A 19,847-nucleotide genomic window follows, 5' to 3' on the forward strand; every position below is an offset into this window, starting at 1 on the left:
GAATGCACTTTTAAGTCTAACAGTAAAAGTATAGGAACCTATAAAATGTAGAATTTTAAAAAATAATATGAAAATATCAATAAGAAAATTTTCCTGTACCTTTGATAATAGTGATAAAAGCTACCATTTTAAAATGTGCCAATAATGGGGCCTAGCCTACCACTCATCTGTAAGTCTATCGTAGTGTGGTGGCTTGTGTGTTTCTGTGATGGAAGGATGTGTGCCAGGGTTGTATCCTTTCACCATACTTATTCAATCTGTATGCTAAGCAAATAATCCAAGAAACTAGACTATATGAAGAAAAACACAGGAGCAGGATTGGAGGAAGACTTATTAATTACCTGCAATATGCTGATGGCACAACATAGCTTGTTGAAAGTGAAGATGACTTGAAGCACTTACTGATGAAGATCAAAAAGCATAGTCTTCAGTATGGTTTAAGAACTCTGGTGGTGTAATGCCTAAGGCATTTGACTGCTAACCAGAAGGCTGGCAGTTCAAACCCACAAGCCACTCTGCAGAAGGAAGGTTGGGCAATGTACTTCCAAAAAAACTTACCACCTTGGAAACCCAAAGGGGGTCGCTATGAGTCAGAACTGTCTCAATGGCAATGAGTTTGGGTTTTTTGGTTTTCAGTATGGATTACACCTTCACATGAAGAAAACAAAACTCCTCACACCTGGACCAATAAACAACATCATGATAAACAGAAAAGATTGAAGTTGTTAAGAGTTTCATTTTACTTGGTTCCTCAGTCAACACTCATGGAAGCAGCAGTCAAGAAATCAAAGGATGTATTGCATTGGGCAAATCTGCTGCAAAAGACCTCTTTAAAATATTAAAGAGCAAAGATGCCATTTTGAAGACTAAGGTATGCCTGACCCAAGCCATGGTATTTTCAATAGCTTCATATGCTTGGGAAAGCTGGACACTGAATAAGGAAGACCAAAGAAGAATTGATGCATTTGAATTACACTGTTGGTGAAGAATATTGAGTATGCCATGGACTACAAGAAGAACGAACAAATCTGTCTTGGAGGAAGTACAGCCGTTTTCTCCTTAGAGGATGGTGAGAGTTTGTCTCTCTTGCTTTGGTCATGTTATCAGGAGGAACCAGTCCCTGCAGAAGCATATCTTGCTTGGTAACATAGAGGGTCAGAAAAAAAGAGGAAGACCCTCAATGAGACAGATTGACACAGTGGTTGCAACAATGGCTCAAATATAACAATGATTATGAGGATGGCATAAGACTGGGCAGTGTCTTGTTATGTTGGACATAGGGTTGCTATGAGTCGGAAGCGACTTGACAGCACATAACAACAACAATCATGGGGCAAGTTTTGTATTAGATCCTGAACTTGGACACAGGTCTTTATTTCTCTAACTATAGTCAGACCATTAGAGTCCTACACATGAAGAACTAATCAGTGAGTTCATGTATATATTGGCTAAGTTTATTTTCTTCTCCCAGTATCTCTGAGAAAGTCTTCATTCCGCTTGCAGAGGGACTTTAATGTTACAAAGAGTTCTCTTAGTACTCAAAGATATCTCCTAATCACAGTAGTATTGTTTTTTTATTGCTTCATAACAAATGACTACAAACTTGGTGGCTTAAAATAGCACCTATTTATTACCTCAGTTTCTGTGGGACCAAAATCTGAGCACAGCATACTGAGTTTTCTGCTCAGGGTCTCACAAATCAAAGTGTTGATCGAGATTTGTTCTCATCTGGACCTCATTCAGGTTGTGGGAACATTCAGTTCCTTGCAGTTATAGGACTTAGGTTTCCATTTTCTTGCTGGCTATCAATGGGAGTCACTCTAAGCTCCTAGAAGTCACTCTCAGGTTTAGCATTTGCCCTCCTCCTCTTACCATAGGGCAATTAGCTTTGTCTTGAAGACTAGAAGGAGAAAGTTTCTCTGATTATCTTCTTCTAAAAGGCTCATTTGTTAGGTCAGGTCCACCCAGAATTATCTTTCTTTTGACTAACTCAAAGTCAACAGATTAGTAAGATAATTATGGGAGTGACAGTCTATCGTATCACTGTTCACTCTCAAGGGGAGGGGATGTTACAGGGTATGGACACCAGGGTACAGTAATCTTGGTGGCCATTTTAGAATTCTTCCTACCATAACAACTTAGAGCATTTTGTTGCTTTAGAATTAGTTGGATAACAGGAAACAATGCCTATATTATTACCTAGTTATCTGAAAATGGGATCTTCAGCATCATATTGTCACCACCATATTGAAATTTATTTTAACACTTTAAGATGAACATTCCTTCAAACTAGAAATAATAAGTCCCTAACTGTTCCTATTCCATTCTTGGGTATGTACCTCAGAAGCAGTCCACTTTCAATCTCCACCCATGGGCTTGGTACCCAGGATTTTTCTTCTAAGGCATAGTTCTGGAGCTGGAAGCAATAGGGGCAACTCCCTCATTAGGCTAGCTTTTTAATATCACTGTGGGCTTTATTTATGGAAACAATTGTTTTTTCCAGCCTTCCCTGTTATCCCATGAGCTACCTAATATTCTTTATTAAATTCTTTTTAGCTAAAACAAGACAGAATGAATTCTGTTATTTGCAAACAAGAACCTTGCCCAATATTGTAATTAATAGCAGATGTAGTGGGCAACACACCTTTCAGGAAATGAGAATGTGTGGCTGTTTATATGATGTGATTGGGTAAAAAGTCAGTGAGAATTCAGTTTATGGCAGAAGTAGAGACAGCATTACTTAAATTATCATTTGGTCATATAGAATGAGGAGTTTATCAAATGCAAACCTTTCCGTGACCAAGTGGTTGCAGATATACAAGAGAAAGAAGAAATGAGAAATAGACTGAGGATTGGGCTGGTTGCTTCTAATTGTTACAAGTACAAAAACAAGGCTCAAAGTTTTGAAATCTTGGTTTAACTCGTGGGCATAGCACTATATACATCCTAAAAGAATGCTTTATCTTATGTGGCCACAGGGCTGTGATAAGTGAAAATATACAGGGTTTTTCTATGGATTACTAAAATCTTATGAATTAAAATATCAGGTGATTTCACAACCTCATCAGTTTTCTCCTATGTAAATCAAGGCATTGTTTAGAGAAGAGTAACACCACTCCACAACCCCAGTAACTAGAAAGAGACACATAGAAGGATTCAGATGATTCATAATACTCCAAACTCCCAAATTCCACTGAGCCTTTCCATGCTAGCTGAAGCAACACTTCCTGATCTGTCTGATGAGGCTGTTCCTATCTTTCTTAAATTCCAAGTAATGACCTAGCCAGAAGCAGTTATTTGATACCGGAAATTCACTTCTCCTCATTCCCCTCCCCTAAGAATCCTTATTGCCTACAGACTTAGAATTCTCCAGAGGTCTATTACAAAGACAAACCAGGAAGGAGAACGCTTAGACACACACACACACACACACACACACACACGTAAGCAAGATACTGCTAATTTATGTCAGCAAAAGCCTAGGGAATATGTGTGGGAATGGGTTCTCAGGGTGTTTGATGTGGCTAAGTCCCTCTGGGTGATGTAAACAAGTTTGTGCTCGACTACTAACCTAAAGGTTGGCAGTTGAAATGCACGGCTGGGAGGGAGTAGTGTTTGGAAGAAAGGCAGGCCTAACCACCTACTCTGTAAAAATCATAGCCAAGGCAAAGCTATGAAGCAGATCTACTCTGTAACACAGGGTCACCATGAGTCAGAATCCATTCAATGGCAACAGGTTTGGTTTTTTTGGTTTCTTGTTCCTTCCCCTTGAATCTGGATGGGCTTGTGACTGACATAAGTGAAGTTATGTGATGTTACGGAAAGAATTGTGTCCCATGGTTATAATCTCATCTGGGAATGGGTTTTCTGTGTTATATTAATGAGGCAGTATTAGTGTCGAATGTCTCTTGAATCAGTCTCTTTTGAGATATACAAGAGCAAATTGAGCAAGCAAACAAGCGGAGATGGAAGAAGACAGATGCCAGGTTATATGAAAATAACAAGGAGCCAAGGAACAAAAGCTGAAAAGACACAAGAGTTATCCCCAGAGCTAACAGACAAAGAAAGCTTTCCCCTAGAGCTGGCACCCTGAATTCGGACTTCTAACCTCCTAAACAGTGAGAAAATAAATTTGTGTTTGTAAAGCCACTCACTTGCAGTATTTCTGTTATAGCAACACCAGATAACTATGATATGTGACTTTAAATCTAGATCATTGTGATAGTTAAGTTGGTGTGTCAATTTGGCTGGATCATGATTTTAAGTGGTTTAAGCAGTAATGATATAGTCACCTCCCACAATGAAAACTGATTTAATGTAATTACCTCTATAATCAGATGTACTATGAGCAGCCAATCAGTCTAAAGGAAGTTTCCTCAGGGGTGTGGCCTTCTTCCAACATATATATGGATGTCCTGGGAATATTCTCTGGCTTTCTGCTGGATCTAGATTCTGCATTTAGCTCATCATCATCTCTGGTTCCTGGACTTGAACCAGTGGCCTGCCGTATTGCCTACTGATGTTGGGATTGTTGCCTTTTCAGCCTGTGAGCCAACAATCTGCCATTTTACCTGCCAATCTTGGATTCATCATCCTTCCATGGCAGCAGCCTGCTATACTTCCTAATGATCTTGGGTTCATCAGCCCCTGCGGCTGCATGTGTCAGGAGACTGCATGAGTGTATGAGCCTCCAGCTTAATGTTTGACCCACAAATTTAGGACTTGCCAGCCTCTACAACTGCAATGAGCCATTTCCTTGAGATAAATCTCTCTCTCTCTCTCTCTCATTCTCTCTGTCTCTCTCTCTCTCTCTCCATATATATACACATATGTATGTATGTCCACCACTTGTCTGTCAGTTTGTCATACTGTGGTGGCTTACATGTTGCTGTGAGGCTGGAGGCTATGCCACCAGTATTTGAAATATCTTAGACAGGTTTCAGTGGAGCTTCCATTCTAAGACAGACTTAGAAGAAGGAAAGGGCCATCCACTTCTCAAAGAACTAGCCAGTGAAAACCTTATGAATATAGCAGTGAAACACCATCTGATATATAACTGGAAAACTTTATGAATATCCCTGAAACATTGTTTGATATAGTGCAGGAAGATGAGCCCCTCAAGCTGGAAGACCTCCAAAATAAGACTGGGGAAGGGCTTCCTCCTCAGAGTAGAGTGGACCTTAATGATACAGATGGAGTAAAGATTTCAGGACCTCTATTTGCTGATGTGACATGACTCAAAATGAGAAGAAACAGCTGCAAACATCCATTAATAATCAAAACATGGAATGTACAAAGTATGAATCTAGGAAAATTGGAAGTTTTCAAAAATGAACTGGAACATATAAAGATTTATAGCTTAGGCATTAGTGAGTTGAAATGGACTGGTTTTGGCCATTTAGAATCAGACAATCATATGATCTACTATACCGAGAATGAAAAATTGAAGAGGAATAGCATGGCATTCATGGTCACAAAGAATGTTTCAACATCTATCCTGAAGTATGAAGCTGTCAATGATAGGATAATATTGCATATGCCTACAAGGGAGAGTGGTTAATATCACCATGATTCAAATTTATGCACCAACTGCCAAAGGCTAAGATGAGTAAATTGAAGATTTTTACCAACTTCTGCAGTCTGAAATTGACTAAACATGCAATCAAGATGTGATGATTATTACTGGTGATTGGAATGCAAAAGTTGGAAACAAAGAAAATCACCAGTAATTGGAAAATATGGCCTAGGTAATAGAAATGGCACTGGAGATTGCATGATAGAATTTTGCAAGATCAATGACTTATTCATTGCAAATACCTATTTTTCAACAACATAAATGGCAGCTATACATCTGCACTTTGCCAGATGGAATGCACAGGAATCAGATCAACTGCTTCTGTGGAAAGAGGTGATGATAGAGAAGCTCAATATCTTCAGCCAAAACAAGGTCAGGAGCTGACTGTGGACCAGACCTTCAACTGCTCCAACGCAAGTTCAAGTTGAAGCTGAAGACAATTAAAACAAGTCTACCAGAGCCAAAATATGATCTTGATTATATGCCTCATGAATTTAGAGATTATCTTAAGAACAGATTTGACACATTGAACACCAAAGACTGAAAACCAGAGGAATTGTGGGATGATATAAAGAACATCATCCATGAAGAAAGCAAAAGGTCATTAGAATGACAGGAAAGGAAGAAAGGACAAAAATGGATGTCAGAAGAGACTCTGAAACTTGTTCTTGAATGGAGAGTAGCTAAAGCAAGTGGAAGAAATGACAAGATAAAAGAGCTGAACAAAAGATTTCAAAGAGCAGCTCGAGAAGACAAAGTCAATTAATATAATGACACATACAAAGATCTGGAGTTAGAAAACCAAAACAGAAGAACATATTTTCTATTTCTCAAGCTCAAAGAACTGAGGAAAAATTTCAACCTCAAGTTGTAAAAGTGAAAGATTCTAGAGGTGAAATATTAAATGATGCAGGAAACATCAAAAGAATATGGATGGAATATAGAGTCACTGTGCCATAAAGAATTGGTCGATGTTCATCCATTTCAGGAGGTGGCATATGATCAAGAATTGATGGTATTGAAGGAAGAGGTCATGCTGTACTGAAGGAATTGGCGAAGAACAAGCGTCCAGGAATTGACAGAATACCCACTGAGATGTTTCAGCAAATAAATGCCATACTGGAGTCACTTACTTGTCTATGCCAAGAAATTTGGAAGACAGGTACCTGGTCACCTGTCTGGAAGAGTTCCATATTTGTACCCATTCCAAAGAAAGGTGATCAAACAGAATGTGGAAATTATCAAACAATATCATTAATATCACATGCAAGTAAAATCTTACTGAAGATATTTCAAAACGTGGTTGCAGCAGTATATTGAACAGAAAACTTCCAGAAATGCAAGCTGGATTCAGAAGAGGACATCGAATGACAGATATCATTGCTGATGCCAGATGGATCTTGGCTGAAAGCAAAGAATAGCAGAAAAATGCTTACTTGTGTTTTATTGACTATGCAAAACATTCTATTGTGTGGATCATAACAAATTATGGCTAACATTGAGAAGAATGGGAATTCTAGAACATTTAATTGTGCTCATGAGAAATCAATACATGGACCAGGAGGTTGTCATTTGAACAGAACAAGAAGATACTGCATAGTTTAAAATCAGGAAGGGAGTGTGTCAGGGTTGTATCCTTTCACCATACTTATTCAATCTGTTTGCTGACCAAATAACCTGAGAAGCTGGATTATATGAAGAAGAGTATGGCAACAGGATTGGAGGAAGACTGATTAACAACCTGGAATATGCAGATGACACAACTTTGCTTACTGAAAGTGAAAGTGACTTGAAGCACTCACTGATAAAAATTAAAGACTATGGACTTCCGGTAAGATGGAGGAATAGGCAGACAAGCGACACAAACCCTCTTCAACAAAGAAAAGAAAAACCAATTGACAGAAATACAGAAGATAATCCTGGAGCCCTGAGCTTTGAAAGGAACTATGCAGAAGTGGCACCAACTAGTGGAAAAACATGAATGAAAACAGTTAGTACAGAGACGGTTAGAGCTGCGAACTGTCAGCTACTCTGACAGGACCAACAGCCTGAATATTTCCAAGTGGTGTTGGGACCTAAGAATTGACCTACAGATCACCCTGGCCACCAAGGGCTGCAAGGATGACTGCGCTGGTGGCCTATGACTAGGAAGGGAAACAGCAAGGAGGGAGACAACCTGAGCTGTGGACTTTCTGCTGTCCTGAGGGTGCAGCCATTTTGATTACACACAGTCGCCATTTTGGATATTTAAAGTGACCAAGGGCACAGCCATTTTGAATGTTTACAAGTGGCAACAATTTTGGATTTTAAAGTGATAGCATTCTCATTCAGATTCCAGGGACCTAAGAATAGGCTCTCTTTGCCAAAGTTGGCAGGGACATACGAGGGGCTGACAACAGGAAAGGAGACAGGTGGTGAATGTACAAGTGCTGTCAACTAGTGAATAGAGGAGTACAGTACCCTGCTTGCATAGATAACATACAAAGAAAACAAAAATCATGGGCAAGTCACTCCAACATACAATCACCAATTAAATATAAACACAAAGACAAAAATATAAACACAAATAAAAATATAAAACAAAAATATAAACACAAAAAAATATTTTAAAAAATGACAAAATAAATGAAAAAATAGAAATGATATAAAATCCACACACAGATATTCAGAAGATTAATACTAAATTTTCAGAAATAGATAAGACATTGGATGGGCAAAGGAACAGAACTGAATCAATGGAAGACAGAATTAGGGAAATTGAAGGCAAATACTGAACATTTCTTTGGAAAGGGATAAATCAGAAAAAAGATCAAAACAAAATGAAGAAAGCCTAAGTTTCATGTGGGATCAAAAGGAATAACCTACATGTAATTGGAATTCCAGAACAGGAAGGGACAAATAAAACCAGAGAGAAAATTGTCAAAGACTTGTTGGAAGAGAATTTTCCTGGTATGATGAAAGATGAGAATATATCCATGTAGGTAGTCCAATGAACCCCAAACAGGATAGACCCCAAAAGAAAATCACACAGACATACCATCATCAAACTTACCAAAACCAAGGACAAAGAAAGAATCATGAGAGCAGCACAGGAAAAACAAAAAGTTACCTACAAGGGGCAACCAATAAGACTAAGCTTGGATTTCTTGACAGAAACCATGCAGTCAAGAAGACAATGGGATGGTATATATAAAACTCTGAAAGAGAAAAATTTCCAACCAAGAATTATGTACCCAGCAAAATTGTCCCTCAAATATGATGGTGAAATCAGGACATTTCCAGATAAGCAGAAATTAAGGGAATTTGTTAAAACCAGACCAACCTTACAAGAGATGCTAAAGGGAGCCCTTTGGATAGAGAAGCAACAATAGCCAACAACAACTGACCATTAACACAGATGATGATATAACCCAGAAAACAGCCTAGCTATGGAAGTACCCAAAGTAAATAAGCCTACAGGTTTGTAAACAGAGAACCAGAGACATCAATTGACAAATGAGGACAACTACAAACCAAAAAGAGTCAAAAAACTGTGTCATTACAGACCTTCTAGATGGTAGGGAAGTCAAGACAACTAAATTTGGAAAGAAAACTATAAATCACAGGATGATCTCAAAGAAAAATGTTAAACCTTCACATCAAAAAAGAGGACCAGCATAAATATTCACCAAATACTGAAACAATAGCAATGAATGAAGTGATAACACGATTCATGAACAAAACGAGCTCAGCAAAGAAAATTATATGTAACAAGGAAATCGACACCATGAAAAAATGCATAACAAAAACAACAGCAACAAATTCATACTTGCCGATAATTACCTATCTGGCAAGGGACTTACTAAGATTTATAGCAGAAGAGTGGATGACCACACTATGATACATACACATAATGGGATGCTAAGCAGCACTAAAGAATAATGTAGAGTCTGCAAAACACCGCATAATATGGAAGAACTTGGAGGACATTATGCTGAGTGAAATAAGTCAATCAGAGAAGGACAAATATAGTATTAGCTCATTATTGTGGAGGGTCAAGGAAAGGTTTCTATGTGGAGGGATACTTTCTTTGTTGGGTGCCGGGGTGGGAGGGGAGGGGAGGGAACACTGAAAAAAAAAAAAGCATTGACCCATATCACTTTAGTTTTGTGTATTTCACTGTACATAAATTAGATTTCAATAAAATGCATTAAAAAAAGGTTAAAAATATAAGTGGACCCTTTATACTACATTGTGCCTATGACACAGGGAGAAATACCATATTCTATTCTAAATATTTATAAATCAAATTTAGATTGACTCAAATTCATAAAATGTATCAATATTAGCTGACTTAATGTAGCCATATGCTTGCTTAAAGAACCATGACTTGCACTGATGTCATATGTTGTTAATGAAGCCTAGAGAATAGAAACAAAGTATCTTGTCATGATGCTTTTATAAATAGTTACTCTCAGAAAAGTGGGGGCTGCACATGAGGTACATTGGCCAGGAATCCATCGAACCTGGGTGTCCCACATGAAAGGTGAGATTTCTACCACTGAACCCCCATGAACCCTTAGTTCCACCCAATAAACACAGATTAAATGTGTATTTAGGATTGAAAAGAGGGCAAGGGCAATTAAATCAATGAACTATTTGACTAATTCTTTAATGAAGGTATCAAATGCTAGCCACTCCCTTGTCTTATGAAATAGTTACTCACTGATATATAGGTGAGTTCAGGTTGTTCAAGGCAATATTCCTAGGACAGAATTTCACTTTAAGAAATCTGTACATTAGTGTTCATATTAAAATTGTCATTACCTAACATTCCTTCTCCTATAAATACAAGTATCTGTCCTATAATACTACCAATGTCAGAAATCCAACAAGAATAAAATATCAGTATCATTCCTTATCCAATGCCTTCATTCAAACAACAGTGGCACTTCACTTACTTGTTCAACAGTTCCTATGGACAGTATGCTAGAATCTGAGAATGCAATGGTAAACAAACAGGATCCTGAGGACATGACTGTGAGGCTGTTATGAATTGACAGAGTACATTTTTACATATGTATATGCATGTGCTGCAAATATATCCATGAATATTGTAGAGCACATAGGAGGCAAAGTTATGAAACCTTTTTAGTCATAAACAATCACCTTGAGGGAATGAGTCATTGGGCCTGGGGGCTCAGGACCATAGTCTTAGGGGACAGCAAGGTCAATTGGAATAACATAGTCCACATGTTCTACATCCTACTTTGGTGAATAGCAACTGGGGTCTTAAAAGCTTGTGAGTAGCCGTCTAAAGTGCAACTACTGGTCTCTCCCCAGCGGGTGCCAAGAAGACTGAAGAAAATCAAAGACACAAGGAAACAATTAGTCCAAAGGTCTAATGGAGCCCTTGAATGCCAGCCTCCATGAACCTGAGACCAGAAGAACTAGATGGTGCCCGACTACCAATGCTGACTGCTCTGAAAGTTCTCACAATAGGAGTTTCTGGATAAAAAGTGAGAAAAGCGTAGAACAAAAATCAAAGTCATAAAAAAAAAAAAAAAAAAAGGCCAGGCTTACTGGTCTGATAGAGACCACTGGAACCCCTAACACAATGGGCCTTAATCATCCTTGGAGGCTGGAATGAACTCACTCCCCTCCCGGGTCACCACAGCTCAACTTTCCGCTAAACAATAGGCTGAACAATAACACCAAGGAGGTTGGCACTCCTGTGAGCAATTAACTGAATGAGATCCATAGGGTAGCATTTGCCCAGGGATAAAACCGAGAAGTCAGAAAGGTATAGGAAAGAAGGATGAATAGAAATGGTAAACACAGAAAGTGGGAAGAGTGCTATAATTACACTGTGGGGATTGCGATCAATGTCACTAAACAAAATATGTCTGTATTGTTGAATGCAAAACCAATTTGCTCTGTAAAGTTCCACCCAAATCACAATAAAAAGTGAAAAAAAAGAAAAGGAAATACATTAATCAAATTATAGTACAAAATATACATGATTACAAACTTATGAATGATATGAAGAGAACATATACAGTGTTCTGGGGCTTAAGCTATGTGGAGAGTCAGGGAAGGTTTTTAAGAAAGCGGTATTTAAACTGAGACCTGAAAATAACTAGGCAATAAGTAGTATGGGAATGGATTGAAGAGGCTTCTATAGACATAGAGTCATGAAAAAGTTCTGTGAAGCTAAATTTAGCATGAATTTTTTGCAGCTGGAGCTGAGAGGGCAAGGGAAAGTGGGACCAGAATGGACTCTAGAGGCAGCCACGACCACCACAAGGGATACAAACAGGGGGCCTTGTCCAAGCCCCCTCCCCCATTTGGAAGAATTGGATGGGTCAGTACCATTAAACAGTACCAGTAACAAAAATTGGGTTCTAAGAGGAGAGCTAATGCAGGAATTATTCCTGAGATAGTAAAAAAGAAAAATAAACCTGAGAGAGATGGGGAGGGCAAACCCAAGCCCATGGCCTTGTGGGAAAGCCAAAAATCAGAAACCCAGCCACCCAAAATACCAAAAACAAAGGCAAAAGTGAAGTTTAGATCAAAATGTCAGACTAAACACACATATCTACCTATATGACCCAAATTCCTTTACATTGTAATTTTTTTTCTTTCATTTTCTCTTATAAAGCTTGCCAGCCAAACAAAGTCACTTGCTGTTGAGTTGATTCCAACTGCTAAAGGGGCAAGGAGGCAGCATCATCTAACCTCCTCTAACTTCACAAGAGGAAGACAGAATCACCATCAGAAGCCCAAGGCCTGCTCCTATGAGGCCATACATGCCACCACCCTCCAGGCCTCTTACCAACCTTGACACCAAGTGTCCCTTTTGTGGCACCCACCACCTCTCTGCTGGGTTGGATGATGCACTCAGTGGCCACTCAGAACTCACAGATTATGGGGTTTATTAGGAAAGCAATAGTCTCCAATTCAAATTCAGGAACGTGCTCAGGATACAGTTCTTCGATCAGGACAGTTTCCCCTCTGCTGTGCCCTTAGACAACCCCATGTGTTGCAGAATAGAACCGCGTTTCATAGGATTTTCAAGGCTGTGACTTTCTGGAAGTAGACAGTCAAGCCCTTCTTCAGATACACCTTTTGAGTGGGTTTGAACCAGCAATCTTTCAGTTAACAGTAGAGCACTAACTATTTACACCATCAGGGACTCCTTTATAAAACAAGAAATATATACCACCATTAGAGCAGAAGTTTGAGGAATACACTAAGTGGCTGTGATATTGAAGTAAAATAATAGCCCATAAAACACACACACATACACATGCATGTGCATGTGTACACATACATATCAATAAAACAAAATGATATGAAACAACAAAAAAAAACACCCAGCCTAAAACACAGTCTAAAATCTCCCACCCTGAAACACTAAAAGTACTTCAGTGAGTTTGTGTTTTATAAGCAAAATTTGTTTACAATCAAAAGTTCCATTGAAGGGAGATTTATTTTCCCTGCACTCTTTAGTACATTTAAAATTTTGTGCATTATACATTATTACATTGGGAATAGATTCAGGCGGCCTGGATCTGCTAGGGAGTTTGTACACCTGGAAAAACAGCCCTGGGATCTCCAGTTTGCCCATTCTTACAGTAAGCACTCAGGAATGTGCTGGGTTGTCATGAGTCAGTTTGCATCTGGTTAGAATTAGAACCAAAGTCTCCAGAAAAGTTGAGAGAGGTCAAGAGTGAGTAAAAACCTCTGAGAAAATAGCAAAGAGCTTCTTGAAGACATGGAAGAGTTCTCTCCTTCAACAGATGGTGCCGCCAGCAGCAAGACATCCCTGCCCCTTTTGGGAGGTGATAGCCAGGAAAGTCATCCCCTGCAACAGGGAAATTGCTGCTCAGCACCTTTTGCTCCATAGAGCTGTGTGGATATAGCAGCTTGCATCTCTTCTACTCCCGTTAAAGGAATTTGTGTTATTTACCTGAAACTTCATTGTCTTTCTGATAACAGTCATCTTTCTGAAAACTGCACTATGACTTATTTTTTAAAATAATGAATAAATAAAAATTATCCTTGAAAAGCTTTTTGGAAAGTTGCCATTTGTGGAAATCATAACAGTTCTTTCACAGCCAACACACTGGATTTTTCCTTCAATGGTGGACCAAAATATTTTTTTGGTTGAGCCCCAAATAAAATACTTGGCTTACACTTAGAAGCCATGCTATAGGGACAAATCTATATCTTTAATCACAATTTTCATGCTAAACATAGTGAATGCTTTCACTATAACAGGCACATGGGAGCCAAATATGGCTGAAAGAACAGCACATTCACATCTTTCATCTAAGATTTGCTCATGCTTGGAAAATCAAAGCAGACAAAATCATTTGTTGTATTTGAATGGAATTTTTTTCTTCATTTCACTTCTAGTTGGAAAACACAATGTAAAAATGACCATTCCCAGTAAGCACCAAAAAGCACAAAATACAATTGTTGAGATTGCATATACTTGTTATGCATATTTTTACCACAATAAAGGAAAAACACTTAACAAAGTATATGCAAGACCTGTATAATGGAAACTACAAAACATCGTTGAGAAAGATTAGAGAAGTTATAAACAAATGGAGAAATACTCTATAGGCATGGATTATAAGACTGTTGTTATGTGCTGTAGAGTCGGATCCAACTCATACCGACCCCTCCTTGGGTTTCCGAGGCAGTGTCACTATGGAAGTAGATTGCCCCATCTTCCTTCTGAGGAGTGGCTGGTGAGTTTGAACCGCCAGCCTTCTGGTTAGCAGTCAAGTGCCTTAGGCACTGTGCTACCAGATCTCCTACTATTATTAAAATGCCGATTTCTCTCCAAAGTCATCTATAACTTTAAGGCAATCTTAATCAAAATCCCAAAGAATTTTTTCCACAAATTGACAAACTGACTCCAAAATTTATGTGGAAATGCAAAGGACGAAAACAATTTTGAAAAATAACAAAATTTCAAAACTTAGTAGAAAGCAACAGTATGGAGGTACTGGTATAAATATAGACAGATTAATGATATGAAATTAAAAATAGATCCATATATATATATACGGTCATTTAATTTTTTTTTTTTTTTTTTTTTACAAAGGTGCCATAGTAATTCAACAGAGAAAAGAACATCTTTTCAACAGATTTGCTGAAACAACTGGACATCCATGTGGGAAAAAATAAGTCTTGAGTTATTCCTCACATAATACACAAAAAGTAACTCAATATGGTTCATACCAAAAAAAAAAAAAAAAAACTCACTGCTGTCAAGTAAGTCCCAACTCAGAGCCACACGACCTTGGGTTTCTGAGGCAGTATCACTATGGAAGTAGATTGCCCAACTTTCCTTCCGAGGAGTGGCTGGTGGGTTTGAACCCCAGCCTTCTGGTTAGCAATCAAATATGGTTTATAGACTTATATAAAAGCTCAAATTAGAAAATTCCTAAAAAAAATACACATAATCTTTATAGCCTTGGGGAATAGACAGAAAGCAATAGACATAAAATAAAAACAATTATAAATTGTACTTCATCAAAATTAAAATTTTATATTCTTCAAACGATACTACTTCCCTAACAACACTGTTAATAAAGTAAAACAGCAAGCCACAGACTGGAAAAAATTATTTCTAAAGCATACAATGGACTTGTAAACAGAATATATAGAGAATTCTTACAGACCAATAATAAAAAGACAAACAACTCAATTAAAAAACGGACAAAAGATATGAACGGGTAGCCCAAAGGAAGATAGGTGAATGGTCAAACAGCACATGGAAAGGTCTATGACATCATTATTCATCAAGAAAATGCACATTAAAACCACAAGGAGAAACCACTACATGTCCATTCAAACCAAAACCACACTCACTTTCATCAAGTTGATTTTGACTCATCACAACCTCCACTGGGTTTCCTAGACTGTATATCTTTATGGAAGGATACTCCTTCATCTTCCTTCTGTGGAGTAACTGATGAGTTTGAACCACCTACCTTTTGGTTAGTAATAGCACCCAAATGCCTTAACCACTACACCACCAGAGTTCCTTCATTAGAAATGCTAAAATTAAAAAGCTTGATGTTAAGAGTTGACATGGATGTGGAGGAATGGAACTCCCACACTTTGCTGATAGGAATGCAAATAGTATAGATATTTAGGAGTACAGATTGTTTCAGACTTATAGTGACCCCTCCTTGGATTTCCGAGGCAGTATCTCTACAGAAGTAGATTGCCCAATCTTTCTTCTAGGAGTGGCTGGTGGGTTTGAACTGCCAGCCTTCTGGTTAGCAGTCAAATGCCTTAGGCACTGTGCCACCAGAGCTCCCAAACTTACCATAAAATCTAGTAATTCTACTCCTAAGTATTTACTTAAAAGAACTAAAAATAAATGTTCACACAATGACTTGTAAGTGACTGCTCATATTATCTTCATTCTTAATAGCTCCAAACTTGAAACTCAAGAAGCGTCCCTCAGTTGATAAAGTGATAAACAAATTGTGCCCTATTTATTTAATAGAAAACTTCTCCAAAATAAAGATGAAACTAGCTATATAAAACAATAACATGGGTGAATAACAAAGACTTTATGATTAGCAAAAAAAATCCAGGCACAAAAGAATATCTATTATATGGTTCTATTTATGTGAAGCTCTAGAACATGAAAAACTATAGCGGTAAAATTCAGATCAATGGTCGTGTGGAGTGGGAGAAATTGAAAACTGACAGCACTAAGGTAAAAAAAAAAAAAAAACTAAAAAACTTAGAGGTTGAAGAAAATATTCTATATCTTGATTGAAGTGGTAGCTATATGAGTGTATTCATTTTCAAAGCACATCAAACTGCATATTTAAAACGGGAACATTTTCTTGTATGCACATTATGCTTCAGTAGAGGTCACTGGGTGATGCAGTTTTTATTTGACTACCAACCTAAAGGTCGGTGGTTTTCATAAAGTTGGCTTTTAAAAACAATTTGTTTCATTTATAAAGGAAAAAAAATATGTTACTGAAATTAAAAGTTCAGTAGGTGAGATGACTATGGAATAGATTCAGTTGAAGATCAAATTCGTGAACTAAAATATCAAAAGCAAGGTTTCTTCTATCCTAGTTCCTAAAAGCACATAGCAATATAAAGTATTATAGGAAAGCTGACAGTTCAAATAATTTAAGAATTTCCAATAGGATTTCTAGCAAGAGGAAATGGAGAAGAAGATGGAGAGAAATAATTTTTTAGAAGAATGCAACTTTTCAGAGCTAAAGCAAGTCAAGGGGCTTCACACTACAAGGATCACTAGCTGCAGAAAAGGCAGAATAAATGAGAAAAAAAAAATTAAATACCAAGACCACTGCTGGTGAAACTTAAGGATTTAGGAATTGTCAAGAAAATAATAAAATTGTAAAAGCTTTCAGATACAAATCAATCTACAAAGGAACAACGGTTGACTAGGACCTGATTTTTAATTGACAACACTAATTATTAGAAGCTAGTACAGTAATTTCTTCAGTATGCTGAGGAAAAAGGATTTAGAGTCTAAAATTTTGAACCAAGTCAAAACTATCATCTAATTATGAGTGTAACATAAAGATATTTTTAGACATAAAAGGACTCAAAAAATGTATTTTGCTGAGACCTTTTCCTGAAATATCTCAAATCTTTCCCCCTGCCTCCAGCTCCACTTGATTTACTGCACTCAGCCTCTACCTGGTCTCTCTGCCTCTGATTTTGCCCTCTCCAACATTTCTTCCACTTCACAGCTGGGAAGATTTTTCAGAAAGATAAATTCATCATCGAAACCTCTAGTAAAGTTCTTCACTAAACTTCTTCCCCATACCTACTCCAAACCATTCTCCTTCTCCTCTAGCCATTTCTGGTCTCCTGAGTGCTCTTCCTTCTCTCCCCTTCCTCTGTGGGCTAGAATCTGTGAGCCTCTGGAAAGTACAATGTACCTTCTTGATTTCCTCTGCTGGGAATGCTCTTCTTCCAGTTCACTCCTCATCTTCCTTCTCATCTCAGTTTTGATGTTATTTCCTCAGGAAAGTCTGCCCTGGATTCCCACTCCCATTCCTACCCCTACATTAGACTAGGCTATAACTCAACACCTGTACTTTTACTTACAAATATTTTAATTGTATTATACAACTATAATTCAATATATGCTTAGATAATTATTTGTTTGATGTCTCTTTCTTTCTCCCAATAGAAATTAAGCTCTGTAAATGTAGTTTCATGTTATTTACAGCTCTCTGGGTGAGATTGCCTTCTGTCCCCAAATATTTATTCTCTCCTTCTATAACAACAGACTAGATTTTCCAATGTCTCTTGGTTATGTGGCTAAATTCTGACTAATGAAGTATGAGCAGAAGAAATAACATGTGCAACTTGTAGGTTGTATTCTTAAAGGGAAGGGTTTGGTCTTCACTTCTCCATTTTTCCTTCCTACTGGCTAGTAAGTCATCATAAACCTTCTCAAGGTCAAAACCTTAAGGATGGAAAAGCAACAGGTAGGGACAAATATTCTTGACTCTGTGGGACCACCTATTAAATGCCCTGGAATTCTTCGACTATTAGTGCATGAATACTTCAGATAAGATTGCCAGACCCCAACTTCCTTCAGGCAAAATACCATCTCTACCTCAAAAAAAAAAAAAAAGAACTCCAGATTTCCCTCTCATTTCACTCATGGATCCTTAAATGTGTTTTCCTTTCACTCGTGGGAAACATAAATATTAATACACTCAATGATCTATTTATATAACCTTTCAATTTTTTATTATCCAGTTATCTGATGCCCTCTAGAAGACCAGCTGCTTCCATGTTATCAATCTTAAATTATAATGGGGAAGAGAATGTAACTGCAAAATACCGCTTATGAGTTCTATTTGGAGACCTCCATGTGTCCTTACATTAAGGAGAGAGAGGATATTCATGCAGGAACAATCAAAATTCAAGTTAGTATGGAACATTTTACTGTATCTTGAGCTTTAAGGGGGAATGGTAAACACAGCCTCACACAAAGATGTGTCAGTCAGTTGTATTAATGCAAGTATTTAAAGACAATTGCAGTAGCCTCCTAACTACCCTACCTGCTTCCTCCATGGACCCCTTGAAACTGCCAAAGAGATCTTTTTGAAATGAAAATCTGCTCATGTCACTTCCCCTATTTAAAATCCTTCATTAGATTTCCCTTGCTTTTAGGATAAATAATAAAATCCTCAATATGGCCTACAAGCCCCTTTTATGATCTTTTATGAAGCTTCTTCAACTTTCTCATGCCTTCTCACCCTTGCTGTCTGAGTTCCAGCCACATTGACCTTCCTTCAGGTCCCTCAAAGTATTATCTCCTGTTCCTCACCTCCCCCCCACACCCGCAGCCTTTACGCAAGTTGTTCCTTTTGCTTGGAATATTATTCCCTTTCAATGCCTTCCTTGACTTTAACTTCTATTCAAATGTCACTTTTTAGGAAAGCAAGTCTTGAGTAAACCTTCAGACTTGCTCACATTTCCCATTACCTTATTTGAACCACTATACAGTACCTTGTTTGTAGAACTTAAACAGTTGTAATTATCTGTGTATTTGTGTTGTTGTTGTTGTTATGTTGTCAGGTGCCGTTGAGTTGTCTTGGACTCATAGTAACCCTATGCACAGCAGAACACAACACTGCCAGGTCCTGTGCCAGCCTCACAATCCTTGCTATATCTGAGCCCAATGTTGCAGTCACTGTGTCTATCCATCTCATCAAGAGCCTTCCCCTTTTTTGTTGACCCTCCATTTTCCAAGCATGATATTCCCTGGAGAAGGGAATGGCTCCTTCTGACAACATGACCAACGTAGGTGAGATGAAGTCTGGCCATTCTCGCTTCCAAGGAGCATTCTGGCTGCACTTTTTCCAGGACATATCTGTTAGTCCTTTTAGCAGTCCGTGGTACTCTTACCATTCTTCTCCAACACCACAATTCAAAAGCATGAACTCTTCTTTGGTCTTCGTTATTCATTGTCCAGCTCTCACATGCATAAAAGGCGATTGAAAATACCAAGCCTTGGGTTAGGCACACTTAAGTCTTGCAGGAGACATCTTTACTCTTTATCACTTGAAAGAGGTCTTTTGCAGCAGATTTGCCCAATGCAATACGCCATCTGACGTCTTGACTGCTGATTCCATTGGTGTTGACTGTAGAACCAAGTAATGTGAAATCCTTGACAACTTCAATCTTTTCTCCATCCGTCATGAAGCTATTTATTGGACCAGTTGTGAGGATTTTTTTTTTTTTTTTT

The sequence above is a fragment of the Orycteropus afer genome, unplaced genomic scaffold (genome assembly GCF_000298275.1).
Source record: "Orycteropus afer afer isolate SDZICR_OR568_19922 unplaced genomic scaffold, OryAfe1.0 scaffold00210, whole genome shotgun sequence".
NCBI lineage: Eukaryota > Metazoa > Chordata > Mammalia > Tubulidentata > Orycteropodidae > Orycteropus > Orycteropus afer.